Raw genomic sequence first — 9,865 nt, forward strand, 5'->3', positions numbered from 1 at the left:
CTGTTGCAGTGGGAATTTGAAGAAATGACAAACATGAAAGTTGTTCCTTATTTTGTCTAGTTGAATTTACTTTTTTGAATCACTCCATTTGGAGTTTTGTAGCTCCAGATATGGCTCAAAAACCACATCTGGCCGGATTGCCAATCTGCAGAATTGACCATATCTACAGTAACATGAACAGTGACTGTGATTGCATTTTTGAATTGGTTCTGGCCATAATTTGGGGTAGATTTCTTCATGAAAGTTGTTTGTATATGTCTTAACTTGTTTCTGTAAATATTTGAGGTCAATTGACCAAATCTACAGTGAGTTATGGCCAAATGAACAGTTACTGTTCATTTGATCATTCTGCATAATCAGTTGCAGGGTGTCCGGATTGCGGCCAACTTTTGGTCCTCTTGCTTTGGTCTTTTGGGCATGGTTTCTTCAGCAAAAATGTGCCATTATAAGCCTAGTTTCATGTCCAATTGGCCAAACACCAATTGGACCATCACAGCCCAAGTTATGGCAGTCCAAGTGGACTGAAATTTCAGTCACCCTGCTGCTGTCCTAGGGCAGCCTACACATTCACTTTGCCATACTATTTTTCAGTCCAAATTGTGGTCAACTTACCTAAAATGGTCACTAATTGACCACTAAAATGTTCTCTAACAATTTCCTAAGCCAAGTCAATTTTTCACTTCTCAAAACCCTAATTCCCATATGAGTTTTCACAAATTCCTTATTCAACTCTTTCATTCTTTGTATATGTATATGTATACACTTTAAACATAAGCTCTAGTTCACTCTAAGTCCATCAAAACAATCAAAATAATTCCTTCACAAGGGCTGCCGAAAATTCATAGTATGTATACACATAATTCTTGTTCATTTTAGTTACAATTCTTACTCAATTCAAGTTACAAATCATGAAAATAAAGAGTTTTAAGTATCTAATGCACTAACCTTGAATAGGGCAGATTTTTCCCAACTCAAAACTTCACTTTCTTTCCTCTTCTTGGCTGCCAAAAGCTTTTGCAAGGTTGAGTGATCAATTTTGATGAAGGGACTTAAGGGTTTTGAGTTAAGGTGAGAGAGCTTTTCAAGCTTGAATGAAGAAAAGAAATGGAGGTTTTCCCTTGGCTATGGTGCGGCTGATTTTGGGGAAGAAGAAGGCTGCTGCTTTCTTGAATTTTTTGGCCATATTTATCTCTTTTTATTTGTTAATTGAATGTTTGTTTAAATGTGATTGGTGGTAGCTTATTAAATGACATCATCATATGTCATAATTTGCCCTCCGTTTAATGACCAAAATGTCCAAAATGTCCTCCGTTTGGCTTAACGGGTCAAAATTGTCTGTACCAGATTAAAAAATTTTTCTAGGTATTTTCTTGGCATTCTAATGCCATGGGAACCTCAATGACCCTTCTCTGGAGTCCAAAAAATTATTTTATGAATTTTTCCCTGGGTCTAGGGCTCCTCGTTGCGAGAACCGCAACTTCCCTCTGGTTACCCATCGCTAGGGCACCGGCTCGTTTAACTTGGTTGTATTTTATTTGTAAAATTTTTACCAAAATTTTCTTATTAATATTTGAGTTAATTATGGTCCCTCACTGTAGTTTAAATATTTTTCCGGACGTTCTAGCTGTCCGGACCAACACCGGTCACCGGAACAGCAGGATGTACGAAGTTGCTACCGGGAGGGTGTTACAGTGCCAGTATCAATTGTATCAGACAGAGATCCTAGGTTCACTTCTAGATTCTGGGGTAGTCTTCAGAGAGCCCTAGGAACTAGATTGAACTTTAGTACGGCATTCCACCCACAGACAGATGGCCAGTCTGAGAGGGTAATTCAAATATTGGAGGATATGCTACAGGCTTGTGTGATTGAGTTTGAAGGTAGTTGGGATACACACTTGCCTTTGTTTGAGTTTGCTTATAACAACAGCTACCAATCAAGCATTGGGATGCCTCCATATGAAGCTTTGTATGGTAGGAAGTGCAGAACTCCCCTATGTTGGGATGAAGTAGGTGAAAGAAAGATGATTGGACCAGAAATTGTTCAGCAGACAAAGGAAAAGATCAGATTGATCAGAGATCGACTCAAGGCTGCATTAGACCGTCAGAAGTCCTATGTTGATATGAAGAGAAGAGATATTGAATATGCAGTGGGTGATATGGTATTCCTTAAAGTTTCTCCTTGGAAGAGGATTATGAGATTTGGCAGAAAGGGAAAATTGAGTCCTCATTTCATCAGACCATATGAGTTTCTGGAAAGAGTGGGTCCTTTAGCATATCGGTTAGCATTACCTCCAGAGCTAGTAAGGATACATAGTGTCTTCCATGTGTACATATTAAGGAGGTATTGATTTGACCCATCTCATATTCTATTAGTTGAAGAGATTGAGGTAAATCCAAACCTCTCATATGAGGAAGAACCCGTAGAGATTCTGGCATATGAGGTGAAGCAGCTAAGGAATAAATAGATACACCTGGTTAAAGTGTTGTGGAACCATCATTCAGGCTAGGAAGCTACTTGGGAACGTGAAGAGGACATGAGGAGACAGCACCCACAGCTTTTCAGAAATTGATGCTAGGTAAAATTTTGAGATGAAATTTATTTTAAGGGGGGGGAGAATTATAACACCCCTATGTTCGGTAGTGCGTTCTACTGTTTCGGTGACCAGTGTCCGTCCGGACAGCTAAGATGCCTAGAACTACATTTAAATATTAGTGAGGAGACATAAAATAATGAAATACAAGAAAGGAAAATACAAGAAAAACAAAGAAAAAATAATAGCAATGAAATGAAACTAAGTTAAACGAGCCAGCACCGCAGCAATGGGTGACCGCATGGGGAAGTTACGGCGCAGGCAATAGCTGACCCTAGGACTGCAGGGAACCCTCGAAATTTAGTTTCAAGACATAATTAAAGATTTATTGAAGTATAAATTCATTGGAAATATCAAACAAAAATTAATTAATTAGTATAAAGAAAACGAGAAATCGAGAAAATGACAAAACTTGGCGTTACCGAAAAATCGGGAATGCAACCCAAATAGGAGTATTGTGGTCATTTAACACCTCGAGATGCCTTTTGACCTAAATGTCCATTAAAAATAAATGATATTAAACCTGGAAAATAACATGAAAATTAAAATTGTGGTGCATAATCTAAATAGTAAAAGAAATGAGGAAAATGTGGGAATTTAGAAACTTTGGAGTAAATAACCAATATACTAATTAGTGCTCCACTAAAATCATATTTGGGACACCTAAAGATTGAAGTGGGACAGGTGTAAGATCATTTGCCTTCTTCTTCCTCACAAATTATCTTTGGCCGAATTCCTTCTCCCATTAAATCCTCCATTGCCATCCACCATCAAGCTTAAGTCCACCATTGATTTAGCCATCTTTTTCACTAGGTTCCTTCACTAAACCTTGTCTACACACCTTAGGCAGCGTACTTGGAGCAAGAAAGATAAGTTTTGGTGGAGTTTTGAAGAAGTCCAAAAGAGGTAAGTGGTTATTTTCAATTCTTGTTTCATTAAAAGTGTAACTAAGGTTGTGGGTTGAATTATGGAAGAAGTTTGAGGTTTGATGAATTATTGGTGATGGAGTATTTTAGCAGCTATGGAACTTCATAATGTACAGCTTGTCTTTGCGTGTAAATGGTTGTTTAAGATATTGATTTAAGTGTTTAAATGTATTGGAGTTGGTTTTCATGTATAAAGTTTGATTTGTAAGCTTGAAAAGTGAAAATGGAAGTTGATGTGTATGTGTAATTTATGGACAGCCTCAAAATGGAAATTGGTAATGTTCAAATTCATGAAATGTTGTTGAAGTATTGTACAAAAAATGGCAGCCTATGTGTGTGGAATAGTAGTGATTGTCGACACCATATTTTGGTCGATCCCCGAAATCAATAAACTTTGAAATCGATCCCCATCACCAAGTCTCCATTCGTTTCTGATCTCTCTTCATAGGGATCTAAACCGACACCAAGTTTCCTTGCCAGACGATCACATTTTCAATCTCTCTCTAAAGAAACCGAACCAATGCCAAGTTTCCGTATCGCTCAAATCCCTACCGATCTCTTGAACCAATTATTAAGTCTCTTGGCTAGTTAATCACATTTCCAATCTCTCGTCAAACAAAATCAAACCAACGTTGGGTCTTCGTGACATCCAGTTTTATTTTCGATCTCCCTTTTAAAATTTTATGGATAATCGTTTAATAAAGTTAAGGTTTTAATCCGGTTTAATGATGCTTCCGATCTTAAGTGTTCAAATCAGGTTTCCAATTTTAATAATCTTAAGTCCCGTTCGGTGTTTGTCCTCAGCCGATCTCATGCTTACAATGTTTTTTCGACCTCTTATGCTTGGATTAATAATCACTTTTAAGTTTGATGTTCTAATTGGTTCAGATAGTCAGGCGCTTGTACAATTTAGATTCTTTCCGATCTCATCAAGTCATTAAACAAAAGAAAGAACTTCATTTCATTTCAAAATAAAAAATACAAGTCATTCGGCTGGAGGATCACCCCCAACCTGTTCTACATTTTGTTAACCCTCTCTATCACCCTCAGCCTCCTCCTCACTATCCTCTTCGTCTTGGGGAGTCAGGTCCACCATCCAGGAAAAGTCCTCCTCGAGATAACGCTTCTTGAGCTCGGCCAAAAGGTCCCCGTGGGCATTCACATAAGCACCGGCCTCCCTGACCCACCTTTTGGATCTCCTACTTTAAATGATGAGCCTTTTCCCGGACGATATGTTGGTTCACTAAACTCTCCATGCTCAAGCTCATAGTCTGGGTTAGGATATCGTCGAGACTGTTCGGGGTCAGCCTATTCCGATCCTCCTGAAGGCAGATGGAGGCCCCCAAAACCTTAGCCAAACCCAGATTCTCTCGAACAGTTCGGTTCTTCTCCAGGGAGTGAATCAGGACTTGAGCGCTGTAGGAAAGGGTCCTTGTAGGAGGTTGGGAAGGACCCCCTTTCGCACTCGGAGCAACCGTTGGAGGTGGCGGTTCTTCTTGTTGAGGAGGAGACCGAATCACTTATACTTTAGGGATCGGCAGTCCCGAGGGTCGAGAAGAGCCTCCCTACATCTCCTCTGGATCGTGCCTAGGTGTCTGAGAGGCCTCAGCGCGCTTCATCTCCCGTACTTTTCTGGAGACCTCTCTCTTCCGCTTTCTGCTCTCCTTGGAAGCCTCATCGCTCGCTATGCCTGTACAGAGAAAAGTCAGTGAGTTCGCTAAGGCCCAAAGATCAGAGATATAGAAAGTACCGAGGCTGAGGTCAGAGAGCTGAAGCCCGCGTTCTTCACAGGTAATCAGCTGCATTGTCCAATGTTGCAGTTCTGCCGTCACCGCATCTAAACAGGAGAACTTCTGAGTGGCCGCCTGATCTTTCAGCTCCATCACCATTATGCCCTCTTCCCTATTCAAGGTGATGCGCTTTGGAAGTGAGGGGCCCAGATGTAGCCAGCTACGTGGGAAACCCTCAAAACCGTTCGAAATTTTTCTCCTGAGGATAAAGAAGCGATTCTTCTAATTTTTCAGTGAGGAGGGCAGATCGGTAAAGAGCCCACAATGTGGTTTCGCTTGAAAGAACCAGTACTCGTCGTCCTTTTGACGAGTTAGCCTATGTGGCTCGGCAAACACCTTCGCTGTAGGACTAAGTCCCTTAGCTCGGCAGAGGCCTCTGAATGCTACCAGGATCTGCCATGAGTTCGGATGTACTTGGGCTATACATACTTGGTGGAATTTCAGAACTTCCTTAAAGAAGTCATCAAGGGGAAACCGTAGCCCGGCTTTTAATTGCTCTTCGTATACCATGATCATATCATTTTCTTCGAAGAAGTGATCGGCTCGGAGGTCGCCATGACACCTGATAAGTTCGTATGAATCGGGCCGAAGGTTATATTCTTGGCTAAACGTTTGCAGATCGGTTTCTTGAAGGATTGATGGCAGCTCATCCAAGGGAAGGTTTTCTCTCCCTGAGGGATGCGTTCGTCTTGAGGGTCCCGCTTAACCACAAGCTGAAACGGAGGTCATGTGAGGATCAGATCGCTCACTTGGCCTCACCACCTCAACTCCATCTGACGACCACGAGACGTGAACGGAAGGGGGGCTCGCCACTCTCTGACCCTCGGCGCCGCTCATTTTCAAAGAAAAGAGAAAATTTAACTAAAAGAAAGATCAAAACCCTTACCGAAGTGTGATCGGTATCGGAAGAACTTGAAGAAATGAGAGAATTTTGGAATCGCTCGCGAGATGCTGAAACTGACATAAGAGAGCAACTGGCTGACTCATCCCCTATTTATACCAGTCTGAGCATTTAATGCTCACAGTGCCCCAAGCGGCGCATCGGTTAAAGGGATTCGCTAGCTTTTTCTGACACGTCTCATGAATATTCCGGAAACTCCATAATTAAATAAGGAGAGATCGGCTAGTTAAAGACCGACAGATTAAGGTAGATGTTTAGAATTACAGATCGGCTAAGGGTTATTCAGTTAGGAATCAAATCGGATAAACACATTAGCGATCGAAAAATAACCAATGCAATAATAATAAAATGATAATTGTCAAAATAAGATTTCATTTCTAAAAGGTCTGATTACATCATTTGGGCGATCTCAAGAGATCGGATTACATTAAAGGTCGGATTACATCATTTGGGTGATCTCTGGAGATCGAATTATATTAAAGGTCAGATTACATCATTTGGGTGATCTCTAGAGATCAGCGGTACATCCTACCTAGTAAAGACCTATGTCAAAGCCTAGTCTAGTGGCTGAATCAAAAGATGTGTTTGATCAGGAAACCAGCCATCGACATTGGATAGATGTATAGGTCAGATGGGGTGACTATGACTCTCAAGAAGATAATAGAGGTCGTCGTCAATGTTATCGCTCGGAACCAAGCCGCGGTCAGGACACCCAATGTGGTGAGGAGCCAAGTAAACTTTGAAGGGCAGTCACCAATGATAAGAGGGAAATTAGCAGTCTTCTTGCCCGAAATTGGTTCACCGATTAGATTGGTCGACCGACTCGAGATTAACACGATCGACATTCTCAATCTGAATCGGTAAATTAGTCCGGTTCTCTCTTTGTCATCAAAGGTGGCCATCGTGATTTTCTGATCACTGGGGTCATAAATTTTCAATCGATAAACAAAGGGAACAGTCGAAAAAGATCAAAAACAGCTACCATGGCCGGATTGTGGCCGGAACAGCTAGAATAGGAAAAGTGAGAAAGAAAGAGGAGAAAATGAAATGCGAAAGGATTTCCCGTTAAAGGTATATATAGAGAAGGTCTGAGCATTTATTGCTAGCAGAAAATGAAGCAGACACCTCAAAAATCGAAGGAATAAATGCTTTGACTGAACCGGCCCGGATGAAGGAGAAGACTCAGGAATGGGAGAGATCGGGAGAGAGGGCCCGGCATGAGAGATCGAAAAAAGATCATATTAGGAAGGTCGAAAGGAATGGGAGATTGAAAAGCAAGGAGAGAATAAGACAACTTCAAATAACTGTCGTCATAATCAGAGCCGAGGTAGTTAAAGCGTTGCAGACGAGATCAAATGTCCACCTCACGCCTCCTTTGCAGAATCACCCACATTACTGACAAGCGCTAGGACATGTCATGGCAGTCCTGTAAATTTCGATTTCCACCGTTGATCTTACTTGTAAGGACAAGTCCGGAGCCCTTGGATCAAAGAAGAAGACGACAAGACCGACGCTTTTTATTCCCAGCCCTCGGATCACTCTTGACAAGGAAATTTTGAGCCGCCAGATTAGAAAAGAGGAAGGACAAATATTTTGAAAAGGATCTTAGCCTTTCATTTTGATTCTCTTTAATTCCCAAGCATCAGATCATGTCCTTTAAAATTCAAACCTTCCATCTCCCTCAAAGAAAAATCCTGACCCTTCATTGGGAGCACCCGGTCCCTATAAATACCTGCATGAAAACTGTTGAAGAAGGATAAAAGAAAAAAGGGTGGTGATTACAGTGGAAAGGCTCTGAAAATCAATTCAGTTTTGCTACTCTACTATTTTTAATCTTTCAACATAGAAAAGAACTTCAGAAACCAGTTTTCTAAAGCATTTTCTCTGAAGGAGTATTGGACACTGGAACTCTTTATTTTCAGTTTGTTCATTGCTCTGCGATATCCCCCCCCCCCCTCTATGTTTCAGTTCCGTTGCCATCACTTTTATATCCACTTTTATTTTCCAAGCTCAATCTCATTCGAACCTGGTTATTGTCATTCCGGCTCGACTACACTCTAACTTGGTATTCTTCATTTCAAAGCAAGCATTAGTCCCCAGACTATTAGCACGCAACTCTACAACATTCGTGACTCCATAGTTAGTTCTATAGGTTCAACTCCCTACTGGTGAGTGTCCGAACCGTTGCCCTATCCAGTGTTTGTTTTTATTTTCTTTATTTTCATGCTCGTAATTTTCATCAAGTTTATCTTATGTTAAAAGGCCCCTACGTAGGTGTTTATTCTCGAGTTTATATTTTGATACATTAGTTCATGTTATGTATTTGTTCTTAGTCTTTATTATCTCCTAATATAGGCGTTCTGGTTATGGGTAACGTGTAGGTAGTTTGATAAAATGTTGGTAGCTATATCTTAACATGAGAGTTTCCTTAAAATAATTAAAGTTTGGATAATAAATCGGAAAAAAAATTATGTGGTCGAACCACTAAACACGTTCTGGAGATAGCCTGGTATAGTGGGGGACCGAGATAAGATCAGATCCCAGACTAGTAAGCAGAAGAGATCGAATGTTGCCTATCAAAAGGTATTGGAAAGGCAATCACATAGGAGATCGGTAAAAATTTAGTCTGCATCCCCTACCTAGTTATAAGGTACCAACGGGATAAGAGAAGCCTTATTCGGGTTCTCAGCATCTACGGATGCCAGAACCTTTAGTCTAAGGTCTCTACGATATACGATCGCAATTAAATCTCAAGAGATCGGAGGAGAGTTCTTATCTGATTCTCAATCAAAAATTCTAACAAATTATTTAAAGAGATCGGAGTAGAGTTCTTATCCGATTCTCAATCAAAATTTTTAATAAACATTTAAAGAAATAAGAGGAGAGTTCTTATCCGATCTTCAATCAAAATTTTTAATAATTATTAAAAGAGATCGGAGGAGAGTTCTTATCCAATTCTCAATGAAAATTTTTAATAATTATTTAAAGAAATCGGAGGAGAGTTCTTATCCGATCTTCAGTCAAAATTTTTAATAAACATTTAAAGAGATCGGAGGAGAGTTCTTATCCGATCTTCAATCAAAATTTTTAATTATTTAAAGAAATCGGAGGAGAGTTCTTTTTCGATCTTCAATCAAAATTTTTAATAAATATTAAAAGAGATCGGAGGAGAGTTCTTATCCGATTCTCAACCAAAATTTTAATAAATATAAAAAGAGATCGGAGAAGTGTTCTTATCTGATTCTCAACCAAAATTTTAATAAATATGTGGAGATCGGAGGAGAGTTCTTATCCGAGATCCTTTATTCAAACTTTAAATAAATTATCCCCAGAGATCGGGAAAAGCCTTTACCTGGATTTTGTCAAATCCAAACTAAAATAGCATAATACGCAAAGTAACCCCCTAAACAAAAACTGATACGCAACACCAACTCACTAAGGGTCATCTCATTTATTTATGTATCTGGGTAACCCGAACCAGTGAAAAATTAAATATTCTCTTTTATCAAAGGGATTAACATCTTCATTCTAACCCCCCTAACTATCGATTTTAATTTATAAAGGGCATAATGTCAAATCTGTTTACCGTCATAGAGGGACGAGGCGGGGTGCCTAACACCTTCCCTGCCCGTATATGGACCCCGAACCTAGAATTTT

The sequence above is a fragment of the Hevea brasiliensis genome, chromosome 5 (assembly GCF_030052815.1).
Source record: "Hevea brasiliensis isolate MT/VB/25A 57/8 chromosome 5, ASM3005281v1, whole genome shotgun sequence".
NCBI lineage: Eukaryota > Viridiplantae > Streptophyta > Magnoliopsida > Malpighiales > Euphorbiaceae > Hevea > Hevea brasiliensis.